Below are 21,487 nucleotides of genomic sequence, written 5' to 3'. Positions count from 1 at the left end.
ATATTAACATGTTAGTGATGCCAACTGCAAGAGTACTTAATGTGTAGCATAATATTTAATGTTCAATGTTACAGCCTTCAATTTAATTCTCAAGTTTAAATAAAAAATAATTAGTTACTTGGCATAATAATGTAATCGTTGATTCTGAGCTAGGGACATAAAATTCCAAAATAAAAAAGTATAGGTAGTGTAAATAAAATGGCCCAAATATTGACACCGAATTATTATTTTCCAATGCGGTCTCAGGATATCGTCAATTACGATAATAATATAGCGTGGCGATATAATTAATTATCTGAAATTGACAACATAGTCCAATCTGATAATACCACAAGATGTAATTATCTGACGATCAAAGGGATAATATTAGGCATATATGATTAACGTACATAGGTATTACCTATATCAATATCCCAATTTGTGTGTGCAATCGCTACTCTTTGTGTAAATGTACCGGAACCGGATTTTCCCGGTTCTCTTAAGGTGGTTCGATTTTCATACAAAATTCAATCGCATTGCATTAAGTCACTACACACTATTAGTACATAAATATTTCCGCATTTATCTACTTTCGAATATTCGTTTGCGCGAAATGAATAGGAAAACAATGTTTCATACAGAAATCATGCAAAAATCATAGTTAACTTTTCATCAATTTTACGTATGTGTGTGTCACAAATGTCGTGTACAGATACATTTGCGACGTTGCCATACCATTTCCGACGTTGCCGGGCTGACCACGGCGCGAATTTGGAGTGCCGTCATGTTTAGTGCAATTTTGTTGACAGGTACTTAATTGACCGAAGCGAGAATAAGTACCCGAACTTCGTCAGCTTAGCTAAGAACTATCATGGTGTGTTTTGTAAACAGTCGCTTTTTTGCTTATAAACGGAAGGTTCCCGGTTCGATCCCCAGCTGGGACATAACTTTTTGTCTTTTTTTTAGACCTAAATTTCGTATTGTTTTTTTTATTTATTATGGGGATTAAGTATGGGCTAAGCGTATTCGTTTATTTTTTACAAAGATAATTAGAAATTATACTCTACCTAATCTCTTGGATTTATACAATCAGGACATCCTCACTGCAATCAAAAAGAAATGTATAAAATTTCCTGTAGTTGAAAATAATGGAATTTTGTCTATGAATGAAAAACACAATTATTACTAGTTACTACCCGGTAAGTAAATTATAACTTTATTAGAATCCATAATATATTGTTGCATCATCTTTCTTCCTATTACCTATATTAGACATTTTTTTGACGTAGCGGAAACTAAAACTTCTATACAAATATTTGGAACATAGTTTTTATATTAGCATCAGGATTCAAGAAGAATATGCTAGTGATTCTGAGTTGGAAGAACCCAAAAAGATCATAATCTATGAAAATCAGGTATTGAATATATTTTTTGAAAACGTTGATAAAGTAATTTATTGATAATACCAAAAAGAATAGATAGTATAGAGGGGTCCTGTCATTGTAAATTTTGTAGTCACTGTAAATTTACTGCCATCTATCGACACACGACTAAAACTCAAAATGAAAACGTATAAAGTTATCAAAAAATGTATATATATGGATAAATGATTTTATTATTTTTATATCATTTTGATCCATGTTCATTCACTGATATCTATGTGTTAAAATTGTTAAATATGAAACGGCGTCGTCGCGCCATCTAGCCGAGGATAGGCTAAAGGTGTGTGCGGCATCTATTCGAGAATGACTTTTACTTGAATTCCGAGGCACGTTTTTTCCTTAGACTTTATTCGTCTTATACGAAGTTACATATGTCTTTGATAATACCAAATAATACTGAATATCTGGGGGAAGCGCTGGTGGCCTAGCGGAAAGCGCGTGTGACTTGCAATCCGGAGGTCGCGGGTTCTTACCCCGGCTCGTACCAATGATTTTTCGGAACTTTTGTACGAAATATCATTTGATACCTATTTACCGGAACCTATTTATATACCGATACCTATTTTTCGGTGAAAGAAAACAATGTGAGGAAACCGGACTAATCCCAATAAGTTTACTCTCTGGGTTGGAAGGTCAGGGCAGTCGCTTTCGTAAAATTCGCCCATGCCAATTCTGGGATTAGTTGCCAAGCGGACCCCACGCGAGGAAGATGAGATTGAATATCTGGGAGACCGACCAAAGCTTAGAAAACATATAAAAACTCAAAAATGCGCGTTTTCTCACAGATCAGACCTAGCTAAGAGATCCAACCCCTTATAGCAAATTTCATTGAAATCGTTAGAGCCGTTTCTGATATCATCCAAATATATAAATAAATATATATATATATATATATATATAATAATTGCTCGTTTAAAGGTAAGATAACACAAAAAGACAAAAATAAATAAAAAGAAATTACCTACTCGCATCAGTCTTGAACCCCAATCCTCTTGCACGTATTTCCACGAACATACCGCAACGCCATTGCAGCATTCTTACGTTGTGCGAAATTGTCTACTACAAGGATCAAGGAAACACTGTTTGCATGTGTGAGTAATAGTAGGAAAAAGCGTGACAGCAACACTCCGTCGAATTAAAAAGGTGGTTTTTGCACAATGAAGTATTCAATGTTTATTTTAATAGTTCAATATTTATTTAAAGAGTGCGCGAAACATACTTTTAAGTATACAAATACCATGACCATTTCACAAAAAAATAAAACCTGAAATTTTGCAAAAGTGGTGCCATCTAGCGAGAGTTAAGTTTTGAGTAACCTAGGCGAACCACCTTAATACAAAATCAGTATTTGGAGCAAACTCTAATCCCAATGGGTCTCTCGTTTGACTGACTGTTCACAATTAATCTAGTGTTTGTTGACATTTATAAGGTTAGAAAATTTTCATTCTAGAATTCTAGATTTTATTTAATTAAATAAAACTTAGTTCCACTTATCAAGTCGTCAAACCACTAATTCGGCACTTAACGGATAAAAACTTATTCTCGCCGTATTTTAATTAAATTTTAATCCACTTAAGTTTAGAGCACTAAAATTTAAAATTTCTTTAATATTGATCCCTAACTCAAGATCGTACAAGGTCCAAACTTTTACTAAGTAGCTTTTAGACTTTAAACATACGGTACTACATTTCGTGGCGATACGCTGTCGTGTGTTACTGTTACCTACAAAATTATGTGTGGCTCCTACTCATTATCGAAATGATTTCTCGATTGCGCCTTGAATGAGATTGTTTAGTATTCGCTCAGCTAGTCTTGGATGGGATTAGTATTCGCTCAGCTATCTATTGCGAAGACTCGGAGCCCGATTTCGATTTAACCACTTGATAAGGTTTAAAACCGGTTTAGATACGACCTCGACGATCGTCTTCGTAATTGGCGCGCATACGCGCATTTTTGAGTTTTTATACGTTTTCCGAGTTAAGCTCGGTCTCCCAGATATTGATTTTATGACACGCGTATTTTTTTATTTTGACCAATTTTATCGCAGTGAAAGTAAACCTGCCGTGTCAGTCAACATTATTTTTCATTTTGCACCTTTTTCTAGCGGCCTTTCTTTCTTTCTAAAACCGATGTCAATTTTCGGTCAGAAGAAGTAGGTAAGTAAGTAATCTTACTCATCTGAATATCCGGTAGATTCAATCAGGTTTCACGGCGGTGCGCGCCGCTCCGCCGCTACGTGTGTGCTGTGCTTTCTGAGAGTAATAAAAGTTAACATGAAACCAAAATGATGTTGCTTATTAATCCTAACATTTTACAGGCAAAGTGTTAACGATTTCCTGGGTAGATGTTTTTGTTTACTTTGCCGCTTTTCTATATTGAACTTACAGTTTACAATAGTGGAATATAATACGTACCGTAGTTGTAGAGGAACATTTTCAAAAAATTCAATTTTTGTACTTAATAATTATAATCTACTATTTAAGTGTAGGCCTAAGTGGAGATGGCGAGACAACTTGGACACCTTTCTTAAGTATTGGCCGGAAGAATCCCGAAATCGGGAGTTATTAAAATCCAGGGGAGAGGCTTTTGCCCAGTGGTAGTGGCACACTAAACAGACTAAAAACTGGTCAATCTATACCGTCGATTACTAGTACTAGTACTACAATCAGCTCTCGAAAATTGGCGCCTGTAGGCACAAAGTTTTCATACCTTGTGCCAACACCGACCGGACCGGAAAAAACAAACATTTCATTATTTTTTTCAGAGTTAATTAGACATGGGTTGCGTAATTGTTTCTGAGTGGGTTTGTTAGTTAATTGTAAGTGCCATTAGAAAATCAGTTTGCATTTGGAATTTCTTCGTCTTCCTCGTTTCGTCATGACGTGGTCATGACTGAGGGTCGCGACCACATGTAATTATTTTGTGCACCAAGGCTCTCCGTTTTACAAGATGTTTCGCTTTCCTAATAAAAGGCGCCTGCTAGGCCTGGCCCTTAAAATATCTGCCCATAATTCATTACAATTTTTTGGCATTTATTACGCAAGAATACTGTAAAGTAACTAATTGAATGATATTTCCAATGTGTGTTACGCCTGTTATATGTGGTGGTGTCGAAGTTATTTAAAGTCAAGAGAAATGGCGGTAATAAATATGAAGGTAAAGAACTACAAAGACTCCAAACCCACTGTAACACTAGCGCCAAGGGCGCCAATATAACTGAATCACAAATACATATTTCTTATTACAATATAGTTAAAGTCTTATTTCAAACGACATATTATTGACGAGCATTTTTCACAAAAACTGGTAATTTTACTAATATTCTGTGACGAACCGTCTGGCCATGTCTTATTTTCGACAGTGACAGAAAGTTTACATGTTAACTGACAATACGTCAACCCTATTTCAAAGACAATAAGGTTCACTAATGGAAAGTTGTTAACTTTAGAGTCGGTTGGACGTTTGTCTCCTTTGAAATATTGGACATCGTCCCAAACTGCTAAGAAACGTGCACGTAATTTATGGCTCTGGAGCAGCGTCTGGTTTTGGAACGAAAATGTTGCGATTACGAAAACTGTGTTTAAGTTTTCTGGAGCTCATAGGGACGCGAACTGAAAATCGAAGTTCATTATATACCCGGAAATATGCCTTTCTATCACTTGATAACTCAAGAGAAAGGCACATTACGAAATTTCAGGCCTTAACCTATGGTTTTGGTTCGTACTGTATTAGATTATTAACCTTGCGCACTCATACTCTTGTGGTCGTGCTCGAATGTTACACGTTCTCGTTAATGTGTTCTCGTATGTACTTACATTAGTTTAAGCGCGACACCCTCATTCTGGGATTAAATTAATATCATAATTTACCTACGTTCTTGAATGACAACGCGAACGCATTATAGTAAACGCGAAATTGTACCAATGTTGTTTATAAATATATAAGTTTCGTCGACAATAATTTAGGCGCCAGATATTTTTTTTTATTTGCCGATGTAGTTCTTGCTAAATGACAGCTTTCACGACAATTGGCAAGTCAGAGTACGAGTCGCGTGCGCATATCACGTGCATTGGCAATGTCACAGATGCTAGGTATTGGGTTGTCAACTCCTATCACAGAGCTAGACTAGAGATACAGATGTAGTGCAGAATTATATTTCATCGTATTTTCACGGAAACGTATTTAAGAGCCAACGGGAGTGGTCATTTCCCCATACAAACGTACTCCTCGTTTTCCTCCGTGGTTTTTGAAGCTAGAGCAATGATTTTTTCAACACAGATTAATATTGTCAATATCTGTGTCGGACCGTTTTGCTTTTTTTGGATATTTTTGTTTTTTAAGGCGCTAGAGCCCAGGGACAGGAACCGGTTACCTTAACCGGGGTTTTTCATAGGGTTATTTTAGAGGTGTTTATAAAAACCCCTACCATAATGGTAACCGCTTAATAAGGTAACACTTTGATTCGGTAACCGTATCAGATCGAGTTAACCTCTGTTACCGGTAACCGAAATAAAAACCCAGTCTATTCAGTTACCTCATTATGAGGTTTTTGACCAGTTCAAACGATTGTAATTACGCACACTTAAATTCAACTTATTATTGAATAACCGAGGTTGGCATGGGCGGTCTATGAAGCCTCCAGCACAAACAAGTTTTTTTGCCTTTCCTTTGTTTATCTTTATACCTACTTGTGTGGTGTGTTCTTATTATAAATATTATTATATTATAACTAAAATAATTAAAATAAATAAATTAAATAAGTTTAATAAATTAAATAAATTAAATAAATTAAATAAATTAAATAAATTAAATAAATTAAATAAATTAAATAAATTAAATAAATTAAATAAATTAAATAAATTAAATAAATTAAATAAATTAAATAAATTAAATAAATTAAATAAATTAAATAAATTAAATAAATTAAATAAATTAAATAAATTAAATAAATTAAATAAATTAAATAAATTAAATAAATTAAATAAATTAAATAAATTATATAAATTAAATAAATTAAATAAATTAAATAAATTAAATAAATTAAATAAATTATATAAATTAAATAAATTAAATAAATTAAATAAATTAAATAAATTAAATAAATTAAATAAATTAAATAAATTAAATAAATTAAATAAATTAAATAAATTAAATAAATTAAATAAATTAAATAAATTAAATAAATTAAATAAATAAAAAAAAATCAACAAATTAAATCAATTAAATATATAAATTAAATTAAATTAATTTAATAAGTAAAATCAATAAAATCAACAAAATATAAATAAAGTAAATAAAATAAACAAATTTTTTAGTATTTTTTTTAGTTCTGACGGCACATCACTAAAACTACTTTAATGTAGCAAACCAGTAAGCAACCGATAATAAAGGTTACCATAACTGAATGAAAACCTGTTAAAAACCCTTAACAAAAACCCTATCGCGATGGGGTTTTGAGATTAACTCGGTTAAAGGTTAGGGTTACCGTTTCAATAAGGTTACCATTACAATCAGGTAACAGTATGATAGGGTTACCGAATGATACGGTAACCGAATCGATTGGGTTACCGAATTGATAGGATTAAGCGTAAAGAGGGGTTTTCCGGTCCTTGCTAGAGCCCTTCAAAAATGGCCAAAATGGCCTTATTGACTATGCCGCAATGAGAGGCGTGGCATTCAAAACTGATATCAATTAGCCAAAAAAGCAAAACGGTCCGACACAGATAATTTCATAATCATTTAGATTTCCAAATTTGGTTACGATTGGTTAAGTTTTGGAGGAGGAAACAGAGGAGTACGAAACCTCGATTTTTAAGATTTTTACGCAGGATTTTTCGCCTTGTCCTTATCGCACTACTTTTAGGTGCCGCTTCCGTTAGCGAGACGGGTATATTTACCTAAAATATTTAAAACTCAGCTCCTGTTTCGTCTTAACGTGTCTTGCTATTTCAGTCAGTCTCGGTACAATTAGTACTGAGGTTCGGTACAAAGACGAACGTTTCCGCGAGAACAATTATATGCACTAGGTACCTATTGGTTTGTCGACCCCTTTCATAGAGCTAGAATGATGCTTACGCTTCAACATAATTTAAGTGTGCAAAATGGAGTGATGGCTTCCTACTTTGTACCTATATGAACATTTCATGAGTGCGAAAGAGGAAGACTACAAATTTTTTTGAGTTGCATAGCGGCTTGTAACGGCCTCTTGAATGTATCAAGACGTAAGGTTAGCGGATTGGAAAATACGAAAAGCTGTATTCAGGATGATAGATGGTGCAAGTGGCGCTTAGTTAATTAAAAGCTAAAAGCAGCATTTTATGACAGAACAAATAATTATTATACGAGAATTTATCAAGCATTACCGAGTTGCGTATCTTGTATCTACTTCATACATCTTTGCGCATAACTTATACATTTTATATTTATTTATTTTACTTTAATTTATGATTTTTTTATTCTTTATAATAAGGCAACAACTTTATCCCTTCCACAGTATTTTTATTGTCATGTAGACGATGTGCGCCGGTAGTACTATTAGTTATTCTGTGGCCGCGCCGTGTAAAAATGGGGCTTAATAGTTTGGCATCAAAGGGGCCCACACATTACCAGTTCGCAGATATCAGCCTGTCAGTTGTTCGGAGCTGTAAAATTTTGCGTTTAACTGACAGGCCGATATCGTCCAGCGGACTGGTAATCAGTGGGCCCCTTGACAGCCTGATTCGATATTTAAGATACGTCAAAAATTTGCCAAAAATACGATATGGATCGGATATTTCAGTGCCAAAGGTGACGTTTTTGTTTGAAGAAACGTCACTTTTGATGCTGACATATCCGATCCATGTCGTATCTTTTTTTTTGTCGTATAATCTATATACATAATACATATGAATGTGACGTAGTTAAAAATTTGAATCAGGCCGTTAGGCAATAATATTGTAGCTGGTGCACGGTGTTACAACATAATAAGTAATATTATATGACAGTTAACACGCAAGTTTATTATAATTAGGCTATTTTCACAAATCGTCGTCAAGAATGAGTCATTGCCACTAGCCTAGAGTGTAATAATATAAACACGATATAAATAAACATACTATTTCTGTCACCGTTCAAAATTCCTTCGCGCCTCACTACTCTCATTCACCAAACACCGACTTTTAACTATCACCTAGTATATCTTGACCCTTTTATTAGTTATAACTGCTAGTAATGAGAGGTCAGACATAAAATAGTTCTTTACTGATAGGTACGTTGAATAGATAAGCAAGTGGGCGACGCAGCTGCCCGGAGAGAATTTGTGATTTTAGCCACTTTATTGAAATTTATGCTTTTTTGACAACTACAGAATTTAATTAAAAAGCTTTAGACGTAACGCACTTAAGGCGCCCACTGACTAACAGTCCGCCGGACGGTATCGGCCTGTCAGTAAGAACAAAAATTTTGACAGTACCGAACAACTGACAGGCCGATACCGTCCGGCGGACTGTTAAGCAGTGGGCCCTTTTAGTATACTTTAATCATGGTTGAAAAAAGAATAGCTTGAGTCGTTTCATTTTTTTTCAGTGAAATAAAATCGCTAACTAGAGACGATTTTATGAAAATAGATACTTATGAAAAATCGTAATTATTTTGACATCGCAGGACATTAGATAAACTAAATAGTCATTTACTTGAAAAAATTAGGTATCTCTGTTTGCTAAAATTAAAAAAAACCGGACAAGTGCGAGTCGGACTCGCCCACCGAGGGTTCCGTACTTTTTAGTATTTGTTGTTATAGCGGCAACAAAATACATCATCTGTGAAAATTTAAACTGTCTAGCTATCACGGTTCGTGAGATACAGCCTGGTGACAGACGGACGGACCGGACGGACGGACGGACGGACGGACAGCGGAGTCTTAGTAATAGGGTCCCGTTTTACCCTTTGGGTACGGAACCCTAAAAAAGTATTCAATACATTACCTATAACATGTAAAACCCGACATCTCGACCGACATAGCTTAGTGAACTCCACTATACGAGGCCGGCAATGGCGCCATGCTCATTTTGTCAGTTCAGGGTGCTTAGCCAACATGCCAATCGTTAACGCTCCGTAGCATAGCGTAATAGTTATCTCTCTCTATCATTCTTCCATATTCGACAATGACAGTTGCATTTCGTTCGCTAAGGAGCGTAACGATTGGCAGTTTGGCTTCACACCCTGGCCCCGCTATAGGCCCCGTGCATGAACTATTAGGGGGCAGGATAGGAGCCGTCAGATTTTTGGCGCGAGGCGTAAATGTGTCGTTCATGCTTCCGATGTAGCCCCCAAGATGGCAGAACCTACTATGCACAAGGAAACGTACCGACGAGAAAGGTAGATGGTAGCACTTGCTTTGGCAATGTACATGTGCACATATATGTTTCAGATTCAGGCCACAACATGGCAGAGCATCCAACGCGCACGGTCCCTATAATGATATGATATATGAGACCACCTGCAGTCCTGCAACGCCGACCGTAGGGCCTGCACTCGCCAATAATCGGTCATCATTAGTTAGATTCTACGCACGCTATGAAAATGTGGTTTTAGGATAGTACTTAAACATTAATCAGTGGATACATAAACATGGAACTTTGCCACCACATATTTCACTTGCTACATTTATTTTACTGCATTTCGTGTGTACAAAGTCTCACAACATAAACCCAGAGAGGATATAGCGACATAAATTATGCATTAAATGAAATATTAACACAATGAAACTTACAGGCCTATTCGGATTTCGAGATAATCACAAGATCTTGAGACGATTTAGAGATCAACTAGATCTACATTAGATATCGACTAGATGTGACTTGGATAACTAAGTCATAACTTGTCGAAATCGTTCAAGAGGACCTCCAGAATCGCGGAAACGTCAAATTTGACATATCTATCTTACAAATATCTTTAAATTATCCGTATCGTAACTTGTTGAAGTCTAGTAGAAATCTAATTCATTTTCCGAATCGAGCCGTTAATCGACTATAGTTAAACATCTACCTATATAGGTATCTAACTTTTAAGAAGTCGTTTTAATTTTTTTTAATACCATGTCGGTGGCAAACAAGCATACATCCCGCCTGATGGTAAGCGGTGACCGTACCCTATGTACGCCGGTAACTCTAGGGGTGTAACATACGCGTTGCCGACCCTTTAAAAGCCTGCACACTCCTTTCTTTGAAGAACCGAATTACTTAATTAAAACAGGTGCAATTGGCCAAAGTTTAATCGAAGTAAATCTAATCTATCTATCTAATCTAATCTAATCTAATACCTTTAGACGAGCAATTCGTGTTTATTTATATATCTACTAGCTGTGCCCGCGGCTGCGCCCGCGTGGAATTCGGTCAGTGTCAGTAAGCGGCTAATTTCTAATCCTAATTTCTCTCCCTCTCCCCTGGAGGCGGAACTTGAAGTAAAGTTGACAGATGGATATGCTACAGGACTGTAGTCCAGATAAAATATTTTACAGTTAGGTACCACTAAATAAAAGTACACTCCAATATCAATAGTTTTATTCGCCCTTATTAAAATTTTACACGTGATTTTAACGACAGAGATGTAGGTCTCCCGCGAGCGAAGCGAGCGCGAAAATTTTTCGATATAAAAAACGCAATTTGATAGATAGTTGTACATTTTTACTTTTAGTATGGAAATCAGTTACATCATTTTATCACGAAAATTGACAGTGCTGCAGCAGTAACGTAGCAACAGAGTGATGCTGCTGCAGTCGCCACCCGAATGTCACCGTTGTCATATCTTAGAAAGTAATTGAAAACGCGAGCGAAGCGAGCGCGAAAATTTTTCGATATAAAAACCGCAATTTGATAGACAGTTGTACATTTTTACTTTTAGTATGAAAATCAGTCACATCATTTTATCACGAAAATTGACAGTGCTGCAGCAGTAACGTAGCAATAGAGTAATGCTGCTGCAGTCGCCACCCGAATGTCACCTTTGTTATATCTTAGAAAGTAATTGAAAACGCGAGCGAAGCGAGCGCGAAAATTTTTCGATATAAAAAACGCAATTTGATAGACAGTTGTACATTTTTAATTTTAGTATGAAAATCAGTCACATCATTTTATCACGAAAATTGACAGTGCTGCAGCAGTAACGTAGCAACCGAGTAATGCTGCTGCAATCGCCACCCGAATGTCACCTTTGTCATATGATATGACTCATATCTTAGAAAGTAATTGAAAACGCGAGCGAAGCGAGCGCGAAAATTTTTCGATATAAAAAACACAATTTGATAGACAGTTGTACATTTTTAGTTTTAGTCCCAACCAGGCGCGAATCCAGGATTTCATACAGAGAAGGGATGGGACAGTTTTTTATCAGCCTAGCTTCGCATAGGGCTCGATATTTAAGGGTCTCAGCGAGGTTGTTTGATGTAAGAGAGGTGAAAAGATGCAAGAAAGCAGAGCTTGGAATTTAGCAAGTAAATTGAATTGGCGAAGTGTGATCAAGGCAGAAGGCCCAGCTGCGAAAGAGGAAAGCTTGGATTTGGATCCACGCCCAAGTGTAATTAGGGCAGAAGATCAACTTTGCCGTAAGGCAGAAGGCCTCGCATAAGACCTAACGCCGAACTGCAAAAGAGTGGCTTGAAATCGAATCTATGCATGTAATCACGACTCTTCTACTGCGCGCTCTTTGGCTTCACTCGAAAGCGCTACTTGATAGGATGCTTTTAGTTTTCGGCTTTCACGGGGCCCCTTATAACACTTTGACAGTTAGGTCTCAGGATCGCGGCTAAGGAGCAGCTCGGCTTGGTCGACAAATCTGGCGTGCAAGAGAACAAAATTCGCTATAAAATCGTTAACCTATGTCGAAAAAATCGGCTGGCCGCAAGCCCGAAAGCAAGATATTTTTCCATGACTTTAAGGGCCTCCGCGTAAGGTCAAATCGAAAGCCTACGTTGGAGATGTTCTTACGTACCCTCACTCTCTTACTTGACCCCTTATCTTATCTTATCTTATTGTTTTCGGGGGCCCTTGCGGATACACTTCGACCCATAGGGATCTTTTGTGCAGTTACCCCCTAGAAGAGATCCGTCAACTACTCAAGAGCTTTTCCCACCATATCCATGTGTCGGATGATGGAGCTCATGGGTAGCGTTTTAAAGTCCTTTGGTTCCAGGTATCCTGCTCCAAAGTCCTTCATTCTTTGTCTGGCGAGGGCGTGACATTCACACATTAAGTGTCTTACTGTCTCTTCCTCTTCGCCACACATACGACAATCGGTGTTGTCAGAGTGTCCCATCTTGGCCAGAAATCCTTTGACCCCGTAATGGCCAGTAAACACCCCCGTTATGATTTGGAGTTGTCTTTTGCTAAGTTTCCAAATAATACTTGACCCCTACGACCCTTAGTTATTAAATGGGTACACGTATAAAAGTTTCATGTGGGTACCTACTCCACGACGACTGCAATGCTGATGCAGCCTGCGTGTTTTTTTGTCTACGGTGTTGGTGCCCCCTAGACGTCGTGGTGCCATAAGCAAGTGCTTATTTTGCTTAAAAGGGTTAATCCGGCACTGCAAATGACAGAGGTCAATGTTTTTTTTTTTTCAAAGTACCCACCTTCGTGGCCATTATTAAGTGCTGTATACGTATGAATATGGATTTGATAAGGATGCGATATAATTACGATTAGGTATAATTCATGACGGAGAAAATTAATAATTTTAAATAATTATGCAATTGTACGCGTGTTGATATGTGTGTTTATTTTACCACTACGTAACTATGTAAACTCATTTTTAGTTTTCTTGATTACTTAATGTTTACTCAGTTCCCCAAAAGATGGCACTGTGCAATGAGGGGCAATTAATTTACTGTCGTTTAATTTTGTTGTATTATTAAATCAACATATTTATTCAATTAAATTTGTTGATATCCATACCCTCTCTTCTAAAGTTAGAGTTAATTTGGCAAAATCCTTCCTCGGTGGCTTATTCATGTCAACACGTATTAAATTCAGCGCCATCTGATATTTTCCCAGGGTACTTCTATAGTGGTAGCACATATTTGAAAAAAGTTTGCCCCTCCTCCCTAAGTAGCGCCATAAGATTCAGGGGCAAACTTAAGTCAATCGAGTGTTGTGGCTACCCCCCCTTTTAGGGGTTGAATTTTTATAGCCTATAACCTAGCCGGGGATGTTCTCGACAGATTAGTAAAGTTTGCATCAAAATCCGTTCAGCCGTTTTCACGTGATGCGCGTTCAAATAAACAGACAAACAGATAAACAGATAAACAGACAAAAATTCCAAAAACTGTTGCAACGTGTTCTGTTATCGATTCTAAGTATCCCCAGCCAACTTTTTTTCGAATATCTTCCATGTACAGACTTTCGACCCTCTTCAGCTTTATTATATGTATAGATATTTCGGGGATCACGGAAACGGCTCTAATGATTTCGATTAAATTTGCTATATGGGGGTTGTCGGGGCGATAAATAGATCTAGCTAGACCTTATCTCAGGGAAAACGCGCATTTTTGAGTTTTTATATGTTTTCTGAGCAAAACTCTATCTCCCAGATATTTAATATTAATAGCCTTGATATTTAGATAATATCTATTACGTCATGTTAATAGTCCGAATCGGTAAACATTCTATACCGTTATATTTTCTTGAGGCGACGACAAGACAAGTAAATAAGGTAAACGTACTAGTGCTCGACATGCTTATGCCCAATAGATGTCACCTCTATTGACAATGACTTAAATTTCAAGATGACATGTACTGGGACCGCGTCGAGCACCAGTACGTTTACCTTATCACTGTCACAGACATTACAATAATAGTTAGTGACTCATTTCTCTTTTTTCGCGAATAAAATGATTCTGCTTTAGTAGCTTTCCGTCCTTTTTAGGGTTCCGTACCCAAAAGGTAAAAACGGGACCCTATTATTAAGACACCGCTGTCCGTCTGTCCGTCGGTCTGTCTGTCTGTCACCAGGCTGTATCTCATAAACCGTGATAGCTAGACACTCTAGACAGTTGAAATTTTCACAGATGATGTATTTCTGTTGCCGCGCGCTATAACAACAAATACTAACCAAAAACAGAATATAATAAATATTTAAGGGGGCTCCCATAGCGTAATTTTTTCCCGTTTTTTGCGCAATGGTACGGAACCCTTCGTGCGCGAGTCCGACTCGCCCTTGGCCGGGTTTTTATTATGTTTTATAATATTATTTAACATATTGTTGTTTATAATCGGGTTGTCGCGTAATTGTAGTAGATCACTAGTCTACACCTTATAAAACAAAGTCCCCCGTCGCATCTGTCTGTTTGTGTATCTGTATGTTTGTTCGCGATAAACTCAAAAACTTCTGAACGGATTTTCATGCGGTTTTCACCTATCAATAGACTGATTCTTGAGGAAGATTTAAGTGTATAATTTGTTAACCCGACTGCGAAGCTGCAGGGGCGGGTCGCTAGTTATAAAATATTTATATTGCTCGGCTTGATTAGAAAAGGATTAAATTAAAATATTTCTAGACATAACTATTTGAATACCTATGTTTGAGTCTCACGGAGTTTTATAGTAAATCCTAATTGTTAAAAACATTTACACAACAATAAACAGTGGATTGTAAAAAAATATTCGGTTGAAAATATTTCATACACTTTGGGATATTGCGAAGCCGAAAGTAAATAACTGCAATAAAGTGTAGAATGAAAAATGTTAAAAAACGGAAAATGTTTCTGACATGTTGTCCAATAAATTAAAAAAAAAACAATACCCATGCGACTTTGTTATATTTTAAGTGATCGGTATTCAGAATTTTATATCTGTTATTGTTTTGATATGATCGAATGATGAAAGTGCAAGATGTGGCAAGCTGACCGATTCGAACTTTAAGATACGTGAATTAATAGATCTAGAAACGATATGGATTAGGTGTGTCAGTGTTAAAAGTGACGTTTTTGTTTGAAGAAACGTCACATTTGACATTGACAAATCTAATCCATATCGTTTCTAGATCTATTAACTGACGTATCTTACAGTTCGAATCGGGCCGAAGGTACCTATAAAAACAAGTCGAAATTTTAGGATCTTTACTGGATCGTCGGACCACTGTTGGTATAATGCATGGCTGGCTGTGAATACATTGTGCAATTTACAATATATTGTATATTTTATATGTATATTGCACACAAATCGTTCAAACAAAATGTTTATAGTTGGGCGCCAACACATTTTTATTTTATTTACGATCTAACTAATGGCAGCATTCACGGAGATTGTTGACACAGTAATATTGGGTACTTATATCTAGTGTTTTACTATAGAGAGCTACATATTTGAAAGCAATGGAATTCCTCTAATTTGTTCACTGTACCATCCTTATTTCCTTTTATGGTATGCCACTCAAGTCCCTAGTGTCCTTACCACTGAACAGCTGTCAGACGCCTGGATCTAGTAGTAACAGAGTAGTAATGATAGTATAGCAAACTTACTAAACGTTTTGTGGCTTTCATAATCGTACCTGCACCACCACACGAGGCCGATTCAAATTTTACTGGGTTGATGTGAACTCGATCTTGGCGATTGGCGCACATCAAACGCATGACTTCTTACTTCAGGGTGAGCGAACTTCGCGGTCGTATCAAAATGAGATATAAAACGTAACAAATTGTAATCTGAATCGGGCCCCAGGACTCCGTATACCCCGGAAAATTCATATCCCACCCGCTAAACCTTTCAACAGATTTTGTATTTATTTAAGAACCTTTATACCGCATACAAATAAAGCTCAAACGGCCCGCAGTTAAATTGGAAACTCCTGAGATAATTAAAAAAGTAGCTGTTTACGTATTTTATTTGTTCGTCCCCGCCGGCGAAGTAACGATGGCTATAACCATTCAAATTTTACACCCTCCTTGGACTTTATTACTAAGACTATTCAGCTTATTATCCAATGTATTTTATAAACCAGAGGTTGGGGCTAGCCAATCGTGAAAATCTCATTGTTTTGGGCGAAAGTTAGCCTTTAGCGTAAATCAATAAAAGTCCATTAGCAATTTAACAAGAGTGTACTTGAGGAACGTTTTAATCAAATTGGAAAGAATCTGAGCTTAATTAAGTAGTGGACGCCTGCCTGGAGAAACTTATATCTTAGTCGCGAGTAATACTGACGTAGTTAATCGTAAAACTACACTTTAGATTTTATTGAAGACCTCTTTTAAAATTAGCTCTTTGTTATGATTTTTCTTGTCAACTTTGTGATCAACCGATTTTTTTGTATGGTCAAGTACCAAAAACCACATTTTTAACCTATTTCTGTAATGGACAAAGTTTTGAAAGAAAAAAATCGTAGTCTGAAGGCCTACTACAGATACCTACTACGAACAGATAACGAGATTTCGATTATCGTGGTAGGTTATAATTTTTCAAACATTTACCTATCTGGATTTAATGAAAAAGGTTCATTTATTTCTAAAGCAGACATTAAATCATTGTAGGCGACATTTTTTATAGCAGACATTAAAACATATGTAGTAGGCGTCACGCAGATGTGTCCCTTACTAAAATAAAAAATAATAAACTACGGTTAAATATTAGCAAGATAGACTGTCTGAATCACATTTAAATTCGTCTCTGACTTGAACGCTGACTAAAACTTGGAAGATGACACTTTTACATTTTTAAACATGATTGTAGGCGCTTTTAAAGATAATTTTGTTGTTTTTCTTAAGTGTGGACGTAAATCATAACAACGGCTATATTTTCTATGAAATCTGTACATATGTATATTAATATTATGAATGCGTTAAGAACTGTCTAAGAAGTCTTCGCGAGGTCAGTCTATTTTTCAGAATATAAAAATTTACATGGCTTTTTTATTAAAGCATAGTGATGTCTAGATATCATGTTTTTTGACTGCCCTGAGACAGTAATAGACAATCATAAATATACGACCTTATAGATACCTACTTGACAATCTGATTTTTACAAAAATAAGGCAAACCAGCCAATATGACTCGCCTATTTCTGTGCTTTTCAACAATAAAGCGAGGTTGTACTGTACTAGATCGAACTATTCCCTAATGATTATTATGCTCAGTTTCCCTCGGTATACTACTGAACTAAATGTACTAAAAGACCGAACTAGTACCTTTGTGAGAATGTAAGCCTGACCAGGAATATATGATCATTGCCAAGAGGGCGCTATTATTCACATTTATATGGCAACAGTTCAGTATAGTCTCAACAATGTGGATTGGCAACTCGTTATTTTGACTTACATACTTTTATTCACTCCAAATATTCGGTGTTCACATTTTTTTACTGTCGGTTTTTACCGTATAAAATTCATGTATTTTCTTACGCGTCACACATAGGTCAAAATTACCTTACATAGAGTCTGCTACATTGTCAATGAACAAAATTGATCGTCTCCAAAGCCCATACCAAAGAAAATATAGTGTGTAGAGAGTTATTGTCATAGTAAATTTTGTAGCCACTGTAAATTTATTACCATCTATCGAATCAAGATTAAAACTAAAATGAAAATGTATGTTATGTATATCTTTGCCCATAGTAAATATTTTTAAAACACATCTTTGTTACTGTACTTAAGTATTTCCTCGCTTGTATAATATAAGTAACATAACACTACAATAACCAAGTCGTAATAACCAGACTATAATGACATTTTGATTTGTTTACCTGTCAGCACTGATGTTAATTTGGAATTGTTTCGTAGCGAAATAGTTTAATTTCCCGAACGGTTCTTTTCCAGCAGTTTATTATTTACATTATTTACAATGTTTCGCTCTTGGTTATGTATAGTTTTTCACTTAAGCATTATTCAAGTAAACCGCCACAATGACACTGACAACAATGACAACCTATCATTAAAATCATCGCAACATGGCGCATCATCATATATTCCTGGTCAGGCTTTAAGTCCTAGTCAGGAGCGATCTTGTCAGTGAACAGTGTCCCAACTCCCAGGTGGCTCATATAGGACATTTAAAAGCACATTTTATAATATACTGAAAATTTAATGTCTATTTGATGGACCATAAACATTGAATGGCCGCTTTTACAACAAATATAACAGTAAATGAACTATCTGTTGAAGTGTGACAATGATAACATTTGTTCACATATTTAATTACACAAACGGGTCTACCGCGATATAATTTCATTGTTTTTACCTTTAATTCCGACGTTTCAGCTGAGTTGCACCAGCTGTGGTCACGGAAAGACTGACGTCCCAACAAATGTCAACGGAGATATTAATAAAACACCACTAAACTACCCGAAATTAGTTTATAAAAATGTTCGGGGTAGACAAAGAAATTGCAGCTACCCGTTAAAGTTTAATGTTTATTGTCCACGGCACGACACGCAACACTCACAGTATCCGTACACTGGTCCGAAGATATATCCGCTGGTTTCAACATTTGAATCACTGGTCCCCAAGTAGACGATAATTTGTACCCGTCCTCACGATTGAAATTTTTAGGGTGTTTTTAGGGTTCCGTACCTCAAAAGGAAAAAACGGAACCCTTATAGGATCACTCGTGCGTCTGTCTGTCTGTCCGTCTGTCACAGCCGATTTTCTCCGGAATTACTGGACCAATCAAGTTGAAATTTGGTACACATATGTAAGTTTGTGACCCGAATACGGACATGTAACGTAAACAAATGAATTTTAAAAATGGGGGCCACTTTTGGGGGGTAAATGAAAAAATATTTTTTTTCAAACTATATCATGTTACATATCAAATGAAAGAGCTTATTGTAAGGATTTAATTTTCGAATCAACAGTTTAGAAGTTATTCAAGAAAATAGGCAAAAAATGACCATTCCCCCCCCCTTATCTCCGAAACTACTAGGTCTAAAATTTTGAAAAAAATACATAAAATAGGTCTATACCTATAGATGACAGGAAAACCTATTAGAAATGTACAGTCAAGCGTGAGTCGGACTTAATTACAGTTTTTAATCCGACCCCTACGGATTTTTAAAGAGATTTCACTCACGTTTCACATAAAAAATACATTGTTAACAGTGCCGGATTACTTAGAGTATTAGTTTTCTTAGAGTAATTGGTGATAATTTTCTGATAAGATAATCATTTTAAATATTTAACGGTCTTACCTACTTACGAGTAATTGTAAGGTCAAATTAAAAATAATGTTTAAAAAAAATGTTAAATTGAGAGCTAGTTTAAAGTTTTTTGTACTCGTCGACTTTAATGGTTGAATTAATAAAGACTTTGTAACCAATAAGCAAAACAAGCACGTGCTTAGGGCACCACGTTCAGGAGGGGCACCAAAATGCCAGGTTGAAAAAGGTGAACAAATTTTAAAATTAGGGACAGACACATCGTTTTTACCACACGATTTTTTTTAGCTGTCCAAAAGCTAATTTGTAAAAATAATGGCGCGTAATTCTTTGGGAAACAATCGGTAGCAGTAGAAGAGTCGTGATTACATGCATAGATTCGATTTCAACCCACTCTTTTGCGGTTCGGCGTTAGGTCTTATGCGAGGCCTTCTGCCTTAATTACACTTGGGCGTGGATCCAAATCCAAGCTTTCCTCTTTCGCAGCTAGGCCTACTGCCTTTCTCACACTTCGCCAATTCAATTCCAAGCTCTGCTTTCTTGCATATTTTATGCATGAAAACAACCTCGAATATCGAAGCCTAAGAAATATCGAGCCCTATGCGAAGCTAGGCTGATAGAAAACTGTCCCATCCCTTCTCTGTATGAAATCCTGGATTCGCACCTAGTTGGGACTAAAAGTAAAATTGCGTTTGTATATCGAAAAATTTTCGCGCTCGCTTCGCTCGCGTTTTCAATAACTTTATAAGGTATGATAAAGGTGACATTCAGGTGGCGACTGCAGCAACATTACTCTGTTGCAACGTTACTGCTGCAGTACTGTCAACTTCCGTGATAAAATGATGTGACTGATTTCCATACTAAAAGTAAAAATTTACAACTGTCTATCATATTGCGTTTTTATATCGAAAAATTTCCGCGCTCGCTTCGCTCGCGTTTCTATTACTTTCTAAGGTATGATAAAGGTGACATTCGGGTGGCGACTGCAACAGCATTAGGTACTCTGTTGCAACATTACTGCTGCGGCACTGTCAATTTTCGTGATAAAATGATGTGACTGATTTCCATTCTCAGCTGTAACGCGGCAATGAACTTCTCTCAATTTACCAAAAAATCAATGTAACCTTGATGACCCGAGGGAGAGGGGGCACCTAGAAATCCTTAGGGCGTCAACATATCTTAATCCGGCACTGATTGTTAAAAATTGTGTAATATACGGAACCCTTGGAACGCGAGTCCGACTCGCACTTGGCCTGTTTTTTAATTTCAATCGCCTCTCTCACGATCCGCGGATAATAGTGTCGCTCGTTGGAGAGGACTTTGGGTTTATGTAGCTCAATCCTCAATCAATTAAAGGTAAAAACAATGAAATTATATCGCGGTAGACCCGTTTGTGTAATTAAATATGTGTACAAAACGCGAGAGTTTAAAGTGTTATATAACATTTGTTGTTGCGAATAATATACAGCGTATTTTATGCGTAAATATTTTGTCATCGTACGTAAATAAAATTTAGTCGTTGGTCGGTACTTAATGTACGAAATGTTTAGTTAGTTTAGTATATACCTACCTACAACTATATCCTCGTCCTGCTCAATGTGATTTATAAAGGTAGGTATTCCATTATTAGCAAGTTACGAATGAAAAGCCTGGATAGGTTGAGTTTACACTGAAACTTTTTTTTACTTAAAATGTGAAACAAAGGAAAATTAACTATATTTATCAAATAATTTGGTTTAAATTTCAATGCCTTAAACTTAGTATGGTGGGCAGGACGAAGATATATTTATGACTTAATTTATATTTGGCCACAGAATAAATCATAGTACTACCGTACAGAAAGGAAACTTCCTACAAAACCGAAGTTTGACAGCGATTCAGGGTCGAATCATGCTGCCCCTTTCTAATATATGACACTATCCCTTTCGGCTATTTAGGGTTGTCAAAATT

The 21,487-nt window shown here is 36.3% G+C and overlaps 1 protein-coding gene and 1 long non-coding RNA gene across 2 annotated transcripts in view; both read left to right on the top strand.

The window, feature by feature from the left end:
- The window catches only part of LOC134801099 (TWiK family of potassium channels protein 7), a 66,798-nt gene that overhangs the window by 8,130 nt on the left and 37,181 nt on the right, over positions 1 to 21,487 (top strand). The gene's annotated exons all lie outside the window — the stretch shown is intronic.
- Positions 10,498 to 21,487, top strand: part of LOC134801191 (uncharacterized) — a 32,096-nt gene continuing 21,106 nt past the window's right edge. The window contains exon 1 of the long non-coding RNA XR_010145635.1: positions 10,498 to 10,553. This is a non-coding gene — a long non-coding RNA (uncharacterized LOC134801191). The remainder of the gene's footprint in view (positions 10,554 to 21,487) is intronic.

This window comes from Cydia splendana, chromosome 21, assembly GCF_910591565.1.
Source record: "Cydia splendana chromosome 21, ilCydSple1.2, whole genome shotgun sequence".
NCBI lineage: Eukaryota > Metazoa > Arthropoda > Insecta > Lepidoptera > Tortricidae > Cydia > Cydia splendana.
This window is presented reverse-complemented; position numbering and strand designations above follow the sequence as displayed.